The sequence below is a fragment of the Phocoena sinus genome, chromosome 15, assembly GCF_008692025.1.
Source record: "Phocoena sinus isolate mPhoSin1 chromosome 15, mPhoSin1.pri, whole genome shotgun sequence".
NCBI classification, from domain to species: domain Eukaryota; kingdom Metazoa; phylum Chordata; class Mammalia; order Artiodactyla; family Phocoenidae; genus Phocoena; species Phocoena sinus.
In genome coordinates this window covers 75,613,274-75,632,161 of record NC_045777.1, presented here as the reverse complement: position 1 = coordinate 75,632,161, position 18,888 = coordinate 75,613,274, and the positions used below count along the sequence as shown (strand labels likewise).

At 40.6% G+C, this 18,888-nt stretch overlaps 1 protein-coding gene across 1 annotated transcript in view; it reads left to right on the top strand.

Annotated features, from left to right (window-relative positions):
• Nucleotides 1-18,888, top strand: part of AUTS2 (activator of transcription and developmental regulator AUTS2) — a 1,126,353-nt gene that overhangs the window by 665,725 nt on the left and 441,740 nt on the right. The window lies entirely within an intron of this gene.

Sequence of the window (18,888 nt, the reverse complement as noted above, 5' to 3'; positions counted from 1 at the left end):
ACACATGCTCAGAGACACAGTTGAAAGCTATGGAGGCTGGATGCTGAAATGCTGAGTGTGGTTCCCTGGGAAGGAGCTTGGCGGGGCCACTCTAGTTGCTCCCATGCACGCTGCCTAATAACGGGTCACTGCACAACAAACCCTGAAGGCTATTTTTGCTTTTCACCTTTTTTCATAAAAGTGCAAAATCCTCTTCGGATGTCTCTCTGTTAGCAAAAACAGGTAGTGACGTGGGTCTTTTGTAAAAGTGAAGTGACATAAAGCAAACTTTCGAAAAGTGGAGGATACCTGTACTTTGGCTCTTCAATCTCTTGTTCATGTCATGGAACATATAATGGTCATTTTACCTGCACAGACTTTCCTTACCATAAGTCTTCATCACCTGCTCTGTTTTCCCACCAAAACGCCTATGTGAAAGTATGGTCATACTCAATATCACTCAGCAGCGGGACTTCAGATCTTAGAGTTTCTTAATGATTCTGTAAAAACATGAGTATGTTTCAGGGGTCAGAAATGATTCAAGTGTTTCAGGAAGCACACCATCAGCCCCAATATCCTAGACATGTCACCCATTCAGCAAGCAAGATATTCGTCTTTCCTTTACGGGCATACGTTTCATAAAGTGGGATAGAGTGCTAGTGTGAACTTCCAAATGAAGAATGAAATACGTGATTGGGATGTAGATTATAGTGAGCTTTGTGAAAGAGTACTAGCACGTGAGACATTAATTCTTCCAATTACTTCCGTTTTTCTTTAGTTCTGGTTGTGAGATGGTTACCTTCTAGTCAGAGAAGGAATTTTAAAATGCTCTGTGAGTAGATGGTCTTTTAAATTGGTCTCTTTAGGTTCCGATGCAACTAAATCAAAATGGTGCCCCACTGAGTGAGGAGAACCCTTATTAACTCATGCAACTTTCCATTAAGAGTGTAAATACACCACTGTTGTGAAGCGCTTTATGGGTCACAAAGCACTGTCACAGACATGTTATCTTCGCTTTGCAAACGCCATTGTGCGTGTTATTCTCTCTCTACTCTGCTTAGCAAGTACCTTCTTATCCTTCAAGAGTTCACACCAACTCTGCAAAGGCCTCTTGAGAGCCCTCTGAGCAAGTAGATGGTCTCTTGCCTAATCTTTCGTGCTTGCCTCTTTACAGCACTGATCTCATCCATGTAGTCATTACTTGTTCACATCGGTATCTCTCCCTGTAGACTGTGAGCCTCTCAAGGGGAGGGAAGCTGTGTGCTCTTCATTTCATTTCCCAGTGCTTCTGTAAGTGAATATGCGGGGTGCTCTGTAAACAGTGCTGGAATGAATATTGTGTGATGTAGCGGTTAGGAGAGCTTAGCCACTGCCCTTAGGCAGTGTTTAGTAAGTAGTAGCTCAGAGTAAAACTTAGATCTCCTAACTCCCATTTTTATCACTCTATTTGGTTTTTCAGTTAGTTGGGAAAAGCTTGCTCATCTGAAGATAAGCCATCTACCATCTTATTCATATTATCCTACAGAGATGTTCCGTGGTAAATATGGAAGATAAAGGACAGTGCTTTGTTGGTCAGAATGAAGACGTTTCAGTTCCATCACCGTGTGAAATTACCAATTGGCATTAAGAGGGCTTTGGACAAATACGTGAATGTCAGAGCCATTTCTTTCGCCCTGAATATCTTTTCTCCCCAGTTCCACTTGGCATATTACCTGTCATCCTTGGAAAGTGTGCACTATTGCCCCATCTCAGGGTCGCCATTCCTTCCACATCCTTCTTGCTATCAGAGGATCTGGATAGTGCCCCGTTCCCCCCGCTGCCCTCAGTACACTGTCCTGTTGAAAATCAGGTACATTAATTATAATGTGCTTTAAAAACACCATTGCCTGTGTAACATTCTACCTGTCTTGGAGTATTTGAATTTGAGTGACCAGTGGATTGAAGCTCTGTATAGTGGAGTGTTAGATGGTGGATGAAGACTGTAAAAGAAGATATTTGAGGGCTGGAAGGCATTCCTGGGCCCCTTAAAACTACCCTGCTGGGGACCATTCCGGCCTGTGATTAACAAACCTTAGTTATTTGCTAGGTAGTCTCCCATGCCACAGCAGGAGATATATATATATGTGAGGCACAATGCAGTGTTTATGTGAGAATAATGTCGATTATTTGAATCTAGGCTGCAGAACCTCCCTGAAAATGGGTTTTATAGTTTTGTGTGGCTGCCTTTTCTTTGTGTTTGCATAGAAGGCGTTACGTAGCTGGAAGATGATGGCAATTGTAATTTATTATGCTGTAATTGTTACCTAAATGTTTTTGAATAAGCAAAAATCACATCTGTTTAGGAGTAAGTTGCACAGCAAGAGAATTCCCTTTGAAATGAATGCCGTGTTCTCATATTCTGTAACTGTACACATAAAACAACATATTTATTTCCCCACTGAGTCCATTACATTCCCAAGTCAAACTGCATCCTCTCTTCCCTTCCCATATTAAACCCTTTGATTTAATGGAGGTTTTAACTACTGGTTCTTCAGGGAATTTTCAGTAGGCTTTGCACAGATTAGGTTATTGGAAAGTATAGTTATTTGCTTGTAAAGTGGCAGTTCTGTGTCAAAATTGATTTTCTCTGGAGCTGCAACAGTAAAAAGGATAAGCTTCTGCTTTGCATCCAAAATGCCCTGATGTTCCTACCATGATAGTTTTCCCCTTGCTTCTTGCTCAGCAACGTTTGGTTACAGGCTGGTTTGGACAGGTGCATATGGACACATGGAGCCCAGAGGGCTTTGATATCCAGTGGTGATAACAGATAAGGCCTCTTTTCCATTCTGGTTGACACTGGTCTGTGGCAGCCAGGGTTCTGGGCATGGTGAGCACAGTGTTTCTTCCCTTCTCCATTAGATAGAAACTGCATAAGCCTGGGATGGTTTTGTTTGTTCCACAGAAATGTAGCAGTTGAAATAATTACCTTGCCGTGCCCAGGCTAACAGGATTTATCTTCCATTATAGATCTTGAAGACCATACGCAAGAGTAGTTTGCTCCTCTAAATTTACTAAGCTACTCACTTAGAAATGATGTCACTGTGTAAAAGAGAACAGTCATAGCTGTGGCATAACCTAGAAAACCTTTGATAGCTAGAAAGATGAAGGGCAAAACGTATTCTCGATTTTTCTGCTCCCTGCTCATAAAGTAGAACTGGAGTATATAAGAATAGCAGGCAGCCTTATTTTTGTGTGTGTGTGTGTCCTCATTGCAAGTTAGGGGTCCTTTAAGATGGGCTTTAATCACTGAGCTTATGTGCTTTCATAGAGCATATATCCATCTATCTGGTAGCCTCCAAGACGTATCTTGCTCTGGTCAGAGTCAGCCTAGTGACCAAGATGTGTCAGTCTGTTCTTCCTCAGACCTGGTGGAGGCCACATCTTTGAGTATCACTTGGGGGATATTGTCCTGTCTGTTTTGTTCTAGAATGCTGACTCCTACTCCTTACTTTTTATAAAAAGATCTTAGCTCTTGTCTCAGGTCAGATGCCCTTGATAGATTTTGCTTTTTTTGTTGTTGTGTCTTGGGCTTGGAGCTCCAATTTGCAACCTGAATACCTTTGCAAGCTTCATATTTCATGCAGTTAAGTCTTCATGCCCTGGCTTTAATCATCAAAACATTACTGGATTGTCTTTGTTTTCAACTCAGCTGTTCCCACTTCAGAGTCTGGCTTTCACTACCTGCTAATAGGCAGTAACCCCAGTTCATCTTCGTGAAATCTGAGGTTTCCTTAAGGTGCTGGTCTCAGATGTTGATGGACCTGTGAAGGTACAGAACTTTAGGCTTGGGAGGATCAAGAAGAAAACAAACCAGGCTTCCCTATTTATGATTTAAGTTTCATTTTGGGGCCTGATAGCTCATAATACAGATTGTTTAAAAAAAATTTATTGGAGTATAGTTGATTTATAGTGTTGTGTTAGTTTCTGCTGTACAGCAAAGTGAATCAGTTATACATATACATATATCTACTCTTTTTTTAGATTCTTTTCCCATATAGATCCATAATGTAGATTATGGAATCAAGAAGCCTAGAATTTTAGTTTATCTTCGTTAAACCTCTTTCATTATAGTTCATTCACACCATTCCTCTTTTCATCTTTACATCCATCGATCCACATGGTAGTTAACATACACTCTTGATAACTTCTAGTGTTTTAAACACTGGGGATAGAAAAAAAGAGTAAGATATGCACCTTTCCTTTGCAAATGACAAAACTAAAGCCCCAAGACCAGAAGCTGTTTGCTGAGTGAGCCATGCAGGTAAGCTGTGGCAGAGTGCAGACCAGAACCCATTTCTAGAAGAATCTTCCCCACATTATTTAAGATCAGCTCTCTTTAGGCCTTTAGGACTCGGGTCTTCAAGCTTCTCAAAGTAGTAGATTTCGACCCATCAGACATTTGTATTTTGGGAGTATCACGTGGGTGAAGAATTGGAGAAAGCTGATGGAAACAAAATAGCTTTTATTATAGTAAAAGTGAAAAGTATCTGTTTTAAAAATTTTGAGGGACTTCCCTGGTGGTCCAGTGGCTGAGACTCCACGCTCCCAATGCAGGGGGCCCGGGTTCAATCCCTGGTCAGGGAACTAGATCCCGCATGCCGCAACTGAAGATCCTGCATGCCACGACTAAGACCCGGTGCAGCCAAATAAATAAATACTAAAAAAAAAAAAAAAAAAAAAAAATTTTGAAAGACACACAATGTATAATGAAGAAAATTAATGTAACAATCATTCTACTTCTCTTTTTATATTTTCTATAATGGAGAACAGCATTGTCAGCTTATTTTATATATAGTTCTGTGCCCTGCCGTCTTTGCTTAATGTTACATAATTAGCATTTTCCCACATTATGAGATATTTTTCCAACACATAATAATTAATAACTGTATGTTATTTCAAAGTACAAACTTTATTTAACTATTTTCGTGCATGTTTTTACCTTTTTGTTCTACATTTAGATTTTTCTACTAATTTTGAACCCTTATCACCATACACACCGTGCTGAGATGAACCTCCTTGTAATAAATAATTATATATATCTGTCATTATTTCCTTAGGATAAATTCCTGTCAGTGCTGTGGCTGCATCAATGGAAATGAACATATTAAGGCTATTGACATATATTGCCCTGGGTGTACTTTTAACCCTTCCTTATACCACTCAGAGTCCAAAGCATGGAATCCTTACCCGAATCACCAGAGTATCTAGTATCTTAAGCTTAGGAAAGAGTACTCTTTGGCTAAATATAAGCCACAAAACTGCTTTCCAGCAGAGAAGTCCCCCGCACAGCTAAGCTTCCTAGTGAGGGAGGTTTCAGAGAAAAGATAGCATTTGAGCTAAGTCTTTTTTTTTTTTTTTTTTTTTTTTTGCGGTACGCGGGCCTCTCACTGTTGTGGCCTCTCCCGTTGCGGAGCACAGGCTCCGGACGCGCAGGCTCAGCGGCCATGGCTCACGGGCCCAGCCGCTCCGAAGCATGTGGGATCTTCCCGGACCGGGGCACGAACCCGTGTCCCCTGCATCGGCAGGCGGACTCCCAACCACTGCGCCACCAGGGAAGCCCTGAGCTAAGTCTTGAAGACATTGGAGCTCAAAAAGTTGTGAAAAGGAAATTGAATTTTCCTAGCAGGACAAACAGGGTGTTCAGAGGGAAGACTTTATTAAAACTATACGGAATTTTAGAATTCATCTATTCCGGTGGTTATCAAATATTTTGAGCCTAAGAAATATTTTTTTTTTTTTTTTTTAGAAATATTTTTTCAATCCTGATCTTGTCTAGCATATCAATACTTCAAACTGATTGATGTGCAGAGTCCAGTTAAATCAGAGGGGGATGAGGGAGCTCAGAATTGGGGGTAGAATCTCCTTTGCTCGGCTTCCCTTGAACTTCCTGTGCAGGTTCTGAGATACACCTATAAAATCCAAGGCCCCTTTAAAAAACAAATTTAAAACCAATCATTCCGGTTTGAAGTTGAGGACACTGAGATACAGAGACAGACTGTGACTTCCTCCAGAGTCAGAACTGGTTCCAAAACAAGCAGTCCAGTGCTTTTTCCCTACCCTAAAGGAACTATTCCAGAGCTTTTACCAATACATACTCCTGTGCAGGTTGAAAGAGATTATTTTTACTTTGTTAGGTTATGTATTGTCGCAAGGTCCCAAGGGATTAATGTATGTATTAACTTCTGTAAGATGTTTCCTCAATCCATATTAACCATGTCTGACTGAGACTCAAAGGTTCTATTAAATTATATCCAGGTTCCTATTAAATCACAACACTGGCAGGAATAGCTGGGCTCACCTTCTCCTTAACCCAAATTAACACCTGCTCTTAGCGGTCTCAAATCTAAGGCAAGTTCCTAAGGTGAACAAATGACTGAGAAGACAAGAGAGAAGAAATTAAAATAAATGATAGAGTGACCTTCTCACACCACTCATGGTTTCTCAATTAACCAAATGCCAGCCAGCTCCACACTGCTGTTCTTTCAGTAATAGGTTTCATCCTCCCCTTTAATGCCAGCCCACACGAGTGCACACACAGACACACACTTTGCTAATCAGATTGGCAGCAAATAGAATTAAACCATTAAGGCAATTAAGCAATTCTTAGATAACATTTGATCAGTTCAACGAAAATGCAAATTCATGCTTCTTTTAGAGAAAAACGTTGATGAAAAGTCATTTCACGTTCCATGATCTTCATTAGTTTTTTTTCCAAATAAAGATTGCCATGTTTTAGGCTTAGAACTGCACAGATGGAATGGAATTTTTTCACTTTTTTGTTCTGCTCTGTTCATCCTTTTGTAACACACCAGGTTTATCTGCCTCCACACTTCTTTGGCACATTTAGGTAAACTTACCTCCAGCCTCTTCTTTGTGCCCCAAGGCAAACTTTGTTAATTTTCTCTGACATCTGATGACTCATGTCAAACATGTCCTCAGACTGTATTCTTTCAGCCTTCTTAAATGATCGTGGTTGGATAGTCATTTGCTGTAGCTCCTTCCTCTCTGGAGCCCGCGTTTAAGGTCTCTACTCTCTCAAAAGCTTGTGGGGAAGACAGTACTGCTCCCCAAAATAGGTGCTTGAAAGTGAGTGTGTGGCCTTTGCATTTTCACTGCTGGGTTTGTGTGAGGCATCACTGAGTGTGCAGTCTGCACTCCCCTGCTGGCGGCTTCCACACCCTTAGCGAGAAGATGAGCCAGTTGCAGCCCGTGTGTCCTTCACCCCACCGCAGCGCCATTTCTGCTCTAGCTCCGGGTTTCCAAACCTGGTGGGTGGTCATCAGCTAAGGAGTTTTAAACATATTTATATTTATATTTTAAGCATATTTATATTTATATTTAAAACAGAGTCTCCAGAGTTTGGCTTAATTAAGGATTGTTTGGTTTTGTTTTTCAATCTTTCTATTTGATTACAGTGATCAGCCAGTCTTTATAAGACTTAAGCCTAGGTGCTATATTGTTGTTGTTTTTTCCCTCCTTAAATTAGAGACTGTAACACACAGTCTGACATATAATCTGTCAATGATACAGAAATCACGTGCATCTGCAAGATGTTATGATTTCCTTGTTTATAAAAAAAAATAAGAATCTTCCACGTCAGGTTGTTTTATATGCACACACATACACACAGGTGTAGCATGCTGTATCCTGCATGTATGTAGATGTCTATATGTTTTTGTGTGTTTAAATGTTATTAGAGGCAGGTCAAACATGAGAGGCAGCTGTCGAATAACGTTGTAGCCTAGGACATTATATTTAGTGCATCTCCTCCTTTTCCGTATTAAATAAAGTATTACAGCAAACTCTCATCTGGCAGGACACCTGTCCTTGGTGTGCCTGCCTACAGACTTTTGTGAGTGTTAATACAGATAGTAAGGAATAAATGTGAATGCTTCTCAGAGTCTCCCATGCTTTTTCAGCACAGAGCAGCCTTGAATTTTACTAATTTATTCACCACTACGTGGGAGTAGGAGAACACATCTTTTGGAGCATTTTTGGATACTGATGAGCTACTATTAAAGCCATCAAGCCAGAGTGCTACCAGTGTCTTAGGGAAGAGTGATGTTTTGGGAAGCAGTTGAGCTCAACATTCCAGGAAATGTTTTTCACCTATTTGTTACTGTACATACAGGCTTACATTTTCTCAATTTAGAAAGACTACTAAAGCGTGGACTTTTGGGAAGCAGACACATAATGTTCTCAGCAATACTGTAAAACCTCATTAATTTGCTAAACAAATAAGTGAGATTATAAAGGATATTGCAAAGATTGTAGGGGGAGGTTTAATCGTCTTATATTTAACTGGCTCTAAGAGCAACAGCTTTTTAAGTTCTTAAGATTCTGGTGGTTGGTCTTCCTTTATTAAATCTGTCCTCTAAGATCTTTTAGCTGTTAGCTAGAATTACATTTTGGACTTTAGGATAATTCTGTATTCCTTAAAAAAAATTATTCAAAATAATTCAAGCTGAAGTTTCCCATAAGTTGGTCTAAATTACATTTTATTTATGTGCATAGTTGTATTCATACTAATATATTGGAGTATGAAGAAGGGGAGGAAAGTCAGCCAGTGTGTTGTATTACTGTTGACAATAATTTCCTGATGAATGTTTGCTTAAATGAGGGATCATATACGTTAAAGGCTATTATTGGTCATGAGTACATAAAAAAGTTTATTTTTCGTTTTATAAGTTGGTATAAAATTTCAGACTCAGTACCTCTTTCGTTTAATTTTTATACTTCTTAGACGCATGAAGTATTTCAGTATGTGTTGATCTTTGTTATTGGGTTTTCATGGCTCAGGAGTTTTTTGTTTTAAAATAAAATAGAAAAAGCATCTCTTAAAATAGTCATCTTCTTGAACCCATAAAGTTGAGCCTTTGAGAACATGAGGCATTTGTGAGGTTCTAAGAGAAGATGTGTCTTCCCTTCTTCTGTCTCCATCCTACCTCCCTCGCCACCATGCTGTAATCTTATAATTAATAACTTTTAAATCAGTCAGTACAGGTAATTTTAAGGCTTAAATTTTTAAAAATTTCATAATGGATGAGGATGTTTAGATATGAACATACATTTTTAAAAGCCTGCCATACCAATTCCCAAAAGGAGAGATTGACAGACACTTCTGATATTTATTTATGGAGCTCCAGTGTTTGTACAATGCCCTGGAAACCAAAGGCATCGATTAAGTTTATAGACCCCACAATAAGTTACAGTTATGCTAAACTGGGTTGAATTCTGTAACTTGTTTTAGTGTTTTAGTCATTGAAAAACACCCTTACCTTCAAATGCATATAATCACAACTAACTGTATTCTTTTTTTTTTCCAAATTTTTTTTTTTAGAATTTTTTGTTTTGATGTAGACTATTTTTAAAGTCTTTATTTAATTTGTTACAATATTGTTTCTGTTTTATGTTTTGGTTTCTTGGCTTCCAGGCATGTGGGATCTTAGCTCCCCAACCAGGGATCAAACCCACACCTCCTGCATTGGAAGGCGTAGTCTTAACCACGGGACTGCCAGGGAAGTCCCGCAACTGCCTGTATTCTTGAGTTAATTGAATGCATCCTTTTCCTGTCCTCTCTGTCTTCTAAAACTACTCCTGATTTCTTCCTGTCCTCTTGCTGGTATCCTTCCCACCATCCATCCACCACTATGTAGTGTGCTGTCAGTAATAAAACCGCCAGATTGTGTTAGCGTGTTTGTTACATTAAAGACTAAACCAGGGGTCTTGGTTAAGAACACAGTTAGGTGGTATTGGTCAGTCTGCCTTGGCTCATCCTTCTTCTGTCCTCAGCCTGACTTTCAATCCTCAGGAGGCTCCAGGAGAGAGTGAGGGGTGGGTGCGTGAGTGAAGGAGTGGGTGTGTGTCTGCCCACACCTGCATGGTGACTCTTTTCTGAAGATGTTTCCTTTAGCCATCATTTCCATCCTGTCCTAGTACATCCTTTCTCTTTACAAATCAGCAGTTAGCCCAGGCCCTGATGAACAGTTTTCTTTGATCTCCCCTGTGGCTGTGAGTTTATCAGCGAGGCTGCTCTCACCTAGGGGTAGACTCTTGGGAGGCAAAATGCTTCTTCCCAGAGTCTCACTCGGGTTCAGGGAAACCTGTATAACACTCCACATGGGAAAGGACCCTGCAACGCTTACGTACACAGTCACACTGCCATGTGCTCAGCTGTGCGGTAGCAGGCAGGCTGGAAGCCGTCCACAGGCCACCCCTCCCTCTCCACTTTGAATTAGTACAGGGTGACAGAGTTACTGCTTTCCCCTCCATCTTACCAGGCCAGTGTCTCTCCTGTCCTCATGAGGTTCCTGACCTTTCTGTTGATGCCTTTTGCAGCCTCTGCCCTCCTCCCACTACCAGGGGCCCCAGGGCTCTGTAATGGGCTCACATTAACTGCCTGTTCAAGGACAGATGCAGTTCCTGGAAGGCAGATTGGAGATCCCCAAGTGAGTACCACTGGGTAGAAGGGAACTGAGGTTGATCTAGCCACTGGGCGGTGTTGCACTGGCACAGTCAGACACACACAGACACTCACGCACCACCCTGCTGCGCCTCCCAGAGCACCACACGATCAGTGCTCCAGCTCTAGGGGTTTTCATTCGGCCACACTCTGCTCTTGTTTGATTTGCTAGTACAATCACTCAGAGAAAAGACAGCGACTCTATCCATTCTAATCCCCTGTGGGTTACAGTAGTTCTAGATAGAAGACACCCCAGAGAAGGCGTATAATTCAGAGATTTATAAAGGTCACCTTATGGGCCCCCGTGTCCTCTCTAAGAATTGAGCCTTTCAGTCTGCATTGCACCTGTGTCCTTATTGCCAGAAAGGCTTTATTGGTGTCCTGCACCCTTCTTTTTTCTTCACCCCTCTCAAAGCAAGAAACACAAAACCATCTTTTTCGTCCTTACGTCTTCTTTTAGACGTACGTGCTGCCATTTCCTTTTTCTCTGGAGACTGTGGTGTGACAGAGGAAGGGGAAGCATCAAAGGCTTCTTTCTGCTCTAACCACAGTCTTTGACTGGGCCCTGCTTTACATCTCTCATTGCTCTAGATGAGATGACTCAGCCAGCGCGCTCCCCGGCCCAGCATGCCACCCTTTTTAGATCTCAGGGCATGGCATTTTGATTCCTCCCTGCAGTTCAGTGCTCATCACCAACACTGCAGACATCTGCTGCCACTTTCCTGCCTGAAGCACGGGAATCCCAGCAAGTCATTCTGTGAGCAGCAGCAGGGGGTCTTCTTCTCACTTAGCATTATTCCAGTTTGTCTCCTTTCTTAGGCTGTTATCATAAAACCCTGGAACTTCATAGCAGGATGGAAGTTTAACGTGTCTGTCATGCAGAGACCCCAATTAGCAAGTGAGGAAACTGAGGCCAGGAGCCATGGGTGATAGTGTTTACCTGGCTGCTGGTTCAGATTTAGCCAGCTTTGAACTATGCCTCAGCATTTTACTTGATGTAGATATGTCTTTTAATGTGATTCAAAGTGCCCCACAGCAGGCAGAGTTGCCCTGAATCAGAATTGATGGTTTTTTTTTTCACTTTTTCACTGCCAGGGCAGTGTTGGCAACCTGTAGAAATTTCCCAGGAACTTTTGCTTGGGGTGTGATGCCTTGTCTGAAGTTGGAAAAGTCTGAAGGTGATGCTCGGTTCTGGGTTGAGTGTCTTTTGAACATCCCCTCCAGACTTCTTGCAGAGAAACACAGAGGAGGAAAAGCTGCTGTTGTGAGAGCAAGGCTGGTCCCCTTTAAAAAAGCTAATACCCAAAAGCTCTTTTTTTTTTTTTTTTTGATAAATTTATATATTTTTTATTTTTGGCTGTGTTGGGTCTTCGTTGCTGTGCGTGGACTTTCTCTCTAGTTGCTGCTGGCGGGGCTACTCTTCATTGCAATGCGCAGCCCTCTCATTGTGGTGGCTTCTCTTGTTGCAGAGCACAGGCTCTAGGCGCATGGGCTTCAGTAGTTGTGGTGCATGGGCTCAGTAGTTGTGGCTCGCGGGCTCTAGAGTGCAGGCTAAGTAGTTGTAGCACACGGGCTTAGCTGCTCCGCGGGATGTGGGGATCTTCACGGACCAGGGCTCCAACCCATGTCCCCTGCGTTCTGGTGGGTGGACTCTTAACCACTGCGCCACCAGGGAAGCCCAAGGCTCTCTTTCAGTAGGATTTTTTGGTTTGCTGATTTATAGCAGCAATATAGTTGCATTCTAGAGATTTCAGAAAATGCAGAAAATTTCAAAGAAAAAATTGTGCTTATAATAAAATTGAGAGGTGATCACTCAGTGTTTTGGGGTATAAGCACTTTAGTCTTCCTTCTCTCTGCATCTCACATAAACTTTCTTCAAGGTCTTTAAATATATTTTCGCCAGCCTGATTTTTATATGACCGTCCAGTATCCTATTATATTGATAAGGCCCATTATTTGTATAACCTGTTTTTAGATATTTGGGTTTTTTCCAATTCATCATATTATGAAAAACGTTGTATCTCAGTGATTATATTTTTGAATAACTATCTCCTTGCAAAATTATTCAGTAAAAGACAATGAAGCTTTTCAAAATGTGCTCTAGATCGTCACATTTCCCTTCAGTGTCCCAGTTTATGTTGCTACCAGTGACAAACGAAGGTGCCCACTGAAAGCACTCTGTGCTTTCCCTTTTTTAAAAAAGGTATTTCACCACATAAAAATCAGTCCTTGTGTTTGATTTATAATAACATACGTCCACATCTTTGCATTCATAAAAATACTGAATTTGGATTCTCTCCAATTTCCCTTTTTGTAGAAAGGCACAAGTTCAGTAAGAAATTCTACTTGGAATTGTATTGAGTAGAGAAACATACTTTGACTTCTTCAATTTGTGACAAGTAACCCATAAACATTAATTAAAATATTGGTTAAAATTTTGAAGAATGCAGAGATTTAATTAGGCAATAGAGTTTAAAAATCCAGCAAGCCACCTATGCTGACCTCCTTGGAGATGACTGTCTGCAGGAAAGACAGGACTTTAAACAACATTGTGTCAAACACAGAGCAAGTTTCTAATTTCCCACCTTTTTTGTGCTGCTAAAGCCTTAGAAGATATGTATTAAGTCCCACTGAGTATATATTGTCAGACTTGAGGACATTTCTAATAAAAGATTCACATAGTAAGTGTGAAACAGTAAGCAAAAGACCACTAACCATGTAATGAAGGATTCAGGAAAGAGAAAATAATTATATCAGACAACCTAGGCCAAAAGAAGCAAATGAGCACAAAACTTAGGCTGAGTTTCTTGCAGCCTGTACAGAACACGGGAATTCATCTTTATTTTTCCCTTTACAGCTTGTATTGTATTATGTATTGAAAGGAAATAGTAAAGTTTATCAGAACAAAGAAATGTTTCTTTGTCACTAACCACTGAGAAGAAAATGTAGAGACTTAAAACAACAGACAGTGGACAGTGTGATTCACAAGACTTGCAGCACAGCTTATGACACATAGAGGAAAGGGAGGGAGGGAGGGAGGAAGGAGTGAGAGAGGGAGGGAGGGAAGGAGCGAGATGGATGATCCTTTGTCATCATTTTGTTTGTCAATGTAAACTCAAGGCACAAAGTTAAATTGTGGATCTTTGCAGGCATTTCTGAGAGTAGCTGGACGCACCAGGTCTGTAAGTCTATGGAGGTTTGATTAGATATGAGACAGAACTCAGAAAAATCTACTGCACGATCCTGACACTGGTGGTTCTCAAACTTGCTTCCATCAAAACAGTTTTGCTGTGAGTGGGACTAAGCCGTTTCACTGTCTATAATCAAATGATTGCTGGCATTTTCCCACTGAAAGATTGGGAAAAAAACAAGTAAATGGGTAAAATTATTTTAGATACATGTTTTTCTAATACATATTTGTAGTAAGCCTTGCCTTCTTGTGTAATCAAGTGACAAATACTGAAAGGAACAACTGTTAACTCTGGATAATAAACGCAACAGCTTGTTTTGAGAAGGACACTATCTTTCATTTTTAAAAAATATGTAAGATAATTATGTACTTTATGAGTAAAATTGTGCCTATTTCCTATAACAAACATATCAGGATTTAATGGATATTCCACAGCCATTAGCACAGAGTAAGCACATGATTTCCAGGTGCTCTGCCACGTGAATCAATTTGAAAGCCTCGGTGAGCATCCCTGCTAAAGTACTGCAAGTGCAGGTATCCCTGATGGTGATTAGAAAGCTCTCCATTGCCTCCTGACTTTATAAGTGGGGTTAGCAAATCTGAGACTTCATTATAAAAAAGAAAGATCTCAGATGCGTTCTTGTCTTCACGAAGGACATACTGCAGTGCTTGCAGGCAGTTGTTAAAAATTATAGCTGTGTGTCCACTAGACTCTTTTCTTATGTGCCTGACATGCTTGAGCTTTACATCCAATATTTGTAAACCTTACCACAGCCTTGAAAGGTAGAGGGCGTTATCCTCCGTATTTTATGGGTGGGGAAACTGGGCATGGAGAGGTTAATTGAATTTGGCCAAGACCACAGAGTTAAAGAGTGACAGCAGAACAGCTTAAGTCTGTTTGCCTGCGCTCCTTCCTCTATGGGCACTGCCTTGGAGTAATCAAGATTTCCGAAAGCAATTTTGGGTCTGCACAAGTTACTTGAACGGTACTTGAACGGTTACTTGAACGGTAACCTCATTGAAGTACCATAAAATGTAGGATATAACCTTAGCCTTGAAATATTTTTAGAGGAAGAATGAAAAACTTTAAAAAACAAACAAACAGGGCTTCCCTGGTGGCGCAGTGGTTGAGAGTCCGCCTGCCAATGCAGGGACCATGGGTTCGTGTCCTGGTCCGGGAGGATCCCACATGCCGCGGAGCGGCTGGGCCCGTGATCCATGGCCGCTGAGCCTAAGCGTCCAGATCCGGAGCGGGAGAGGCCACGGCAGTGAGAGGCCCGCGTACCGCAAAATTTAAAAAAAAAAAAAATTAAAAAAAAAACAAACAAACAAAAACTGTTCACCTTTGAGCATAACCACATCCCAAAGAGTCACTGAGCTACTGACAGCAAGTCCCCCGGACAAGTAAACAAAGAAACCTAAATAAGTAGTTTAGTCTTCTCTGTCTGCATGCTGCTAAAAATAATGTTTTGCTTTGACATAGAATTTTTGAGAGTTTTAAATGAGATCTACCTAAAGCCTTTAGTTTAGCAACATAAATGCTTTATGTTTTGGTGTCCATAACCCATGGGCTGAAAGTCATATCTATCAAGGAGGGATAATTGCCCCAGCAGATGTGATGTTTTCACTTGCATAATATCCTACTTTGAATCTTTGAGGAACTGTTTCACCAGTTATGTTGATTTGTGTCCATAGTATAGAGTAGTTATTTAAAAAATCATTTTTTGAAAAGGATCTAAAATGTATTTATTTGGGTAAAACTCAATGAATATTTATCGATTGAAACTTAGATCAAATTTCTCTCATGCTGATTTTGCCAAGCTTTAGTTAACTTGAAGACTTTCAAATAAGAATTGTGTCAGAGTAGACCCCTGGTTATTAGATATGGAGCAGCAATCAGGCTTTGTCCATTCTGAAGTAAGAGGAAAGAGATGAGGGAATTGTTATGTGAACCCCATGAGCCCTACGAGTTTTTAAAAGTTTCCCAGGGCAAACCCCATCTTAGTTCACTGGCATTAGCATTTCTGGGCATGTACTAGGAGTGTAGAGAGAATGTACCCAGCCTCAGGGGTATCAGTGGTAAAGTTTAGAATACTTTAAGAGCAAACTTATCACTTCGACTCCTGTGTTGTCCATTTCTCAGATGGAGATAAGCTGGGAAAGGCTTATTTTTAAATAATAAAACTAGTTGTTTAAGTGTGTGACTAAAATTCTCCTTAGTATTAACCCATAGATTGCCCTGAAGTACTGAGCTGTGATTATAAATAAATTTTACCAAATATTGTCACTACACCTCTTCTATAGTGAAGAGAAGAATTTAGTGTAAAATTAGTTAAAATATGCAAGCTATTTAGAACAGTGCTTAACATATATTAAGTCCTCCATAAATATTGTCTATTGTTTAGAACGGTAGTTCTCAACTAGTGTGTCAAGACACAAGTATACCCCTTCTCAGACATGCCCTGAAGTATCTGACTATATTTTTAAAGAATATTTTTTTTTTGTATAGCTAAACATATAGACGAAGCACACACTGATGTTTCAGTTGGCTAAAATAAGAAGTGAGAGACAGTATAATGTCAAGTCTTTGCTTGCCAAATGGGGACATTGCCTCTTGGGTTTGTAGGAGGAGGGCCCTGAACACTCCTGATCAAAAAAGCTTATGTTCAGAAAGACACATCAGGTGGGCAGTGTGTTAATTACCACTGCTTCTTATACACACTCTGAAGACACATGGCTACATTACTGTAATTTCTTGAGAACTTTTGGAGCACAGGGCTCCAAAAGTACTTCAGAGCTATCAGTTAAGAACTAGTGGGATGGGGCTTCCCTGGTGGTGCAGTGGTTAAGAATCCGCCTGCCAATGCAGGGGACACGGGTTCGAGCCCTGGCCCGGGAAGATCCCACATGCCGCGGAGCAGCTCGGCCCGTGCGCCACATCTACTGAGCCTGTGCTCTAGAGCCCGTGAGCCATAACTACTGAGCCCGCGTGCCACAACTACTGGATCCTGCACGCCTAATGCCTGTGCTCCACAACAAGAGAAGCCACTGCAACAACAAAGAGTGGCCCCTGCTCACTGCAACTAGAGAAAGCCCTCACAGCAACGAAGACCCAACGCAGCCAAAAATAAATAAATTAAATAAATTAATTTAAAAAAAGAACTAGTGGGATAAGTTCCTGTCTATAGTTATAAAAGTGATTTATCTCATGTCTTATAACTGTACTATGTTAATGTACATATAGCCTCAAAAAAAACCTTTGTCAGACTTTTAGACCAGAGTCTAAATATGTTGGTGACATTTCCTAGGACCAGGTTTTGATGGCATGGAAATCAGAGAGTCTGAGAATGCCAAACTTCTCTAATACAGTTAAGTCATGAAAGCATAGGAAAATAAGAAGAATAGGGCATTCGGGACAAGATTCTATACCTTCCCTTTTGGCCCAAATCCTGTAAATTTACTCACATAGAAACCTGCTTTTTATTTGCATTTGCTATGGCTTGTGTCTCTAATGTCATCCTTTTTGAACCAACACACACCACATATCTGATTATTGTTTAGATATTCTACTTAGCGCTGAAGGCTCAGATCAGTTAAAGCGATGTCAGATACTGTAATGAACACAGTAGGAAATCATTCTTCTATTGTATGGTAATTGGTTGGAACCCATGAATTACATCTAAAATGTTACTACTGTTTTTACATAGTCTTAAGTTTATAATTAGAGTAAAACTTATTAAAGTAGGTGCATCAATAGGAAAAGAAACCATTATCCTTTCAACTGAGTCTTCTTTCATAAACAGCGTATTAGCTCTTTAGTGACTAAGAAACATGGCTCATCTTTGCAGTATGTTGCCTCTATTCCTTTTTGCCCACACATCTGAGGGGAGAGGTAAACTGATAGAGGAATTAAAGTTCTGAAGCAAATTAAGTTCACATTTTTATTTAAGGATTCTAGGAACCCCAAGACTGAATCCAAATTGTTACTTAGTTTTTAACCAGAATAATAGCTCTCTTTCTATTGTAGAGTAAGGGAAAGGTTAATGTTATCTGCCCTTGGTGATTTACTAATTGACGAAATAGCCAATTGAAATGTGTGGAAGAAAGATGAAACAAACTGCATCTTTATTTATAGGGTCAGATCTTTGCATTTGGATGCTGTGGGGAAGAGACAAAGTGTTACAGGGATTGGAAGCTTATTTCAAGGGGGTGTGTAGGAGATGGAGGACAGAAGGAGTGAATTCTACACGTCCTCAGTGAGTAGGCCCAGCCCAGGCAGAAGACTGCAGAGGGCCTGGGTGGACCACAAGACCTTTGCTCCCCTCTCACTTCTCCCTTAACCCTCAGGCTGTTCAGAAGACAAACTGCAGGAACATACAGGGAAACACACCAGCAAACACAGCTTCCTTTTGATGTATTGTCTCCTAGCATAGCCGACAAAAGATAATTCTGTTTTTCCTTTAGAATTCTTTTTATGACAAGGTGATTTTATTATAATACAAGTTTTTAAATGTATAAATAAAAAATAAAAGTGCATTTTAAAACAAAATGACAAGCTTTTCTTAGTTTGGCTCTCCTGATTTTTATTTAAAATGAAGGATCACTAAGCCTAGATTTTGCCTTACCAGTTTAAAAAAATTAAATTCAAAAAGCAGTTCCTATAGCTCTCCCCCTCCAAACGCATGTTGCAAGCTGCATGGTTTGTTTATATACATTTTGCTTCAACTCACCAGCTTTTCTAAAACTTAGGTTGATGGTTTAGCGGGTAATGATGGGACGTAAGCCTGTTGATCCACTTGTCTTCAATCCACAAATGGGATAGCGAAGGTACCTATCTGGTAGGTGTGAGGTTGTAGTGAGGTGATGCAAGGCCATAGTAAGTGCTCAGATGTTGCTGTCATCACTGGCATAGCTTCATCATTATTAACTTATTTCTCAATTCTTCGTCCCCTTTCTACATTCTCACTTCTAGAGCTTTCCTGCTTCTTACTGCCAAAGAATATTTTTGAAGCTCCCTCTCTTGGGGGTACTTCTGGTGTAGCTGACTCCGGTGTAGTACAAATGCTTTGAAAATGGGTCCTGAATTCCTTTCCTAGGGCCTTTAGGGAAACTCTTGAGAGAATCAGGATAAGAACGTTCCTGTAGTTCATCAGATCTTACCCTTTGTCTGTGTGTGATTTATGGTAATCTTATACGGGGGATACTCGACTACTTTAGA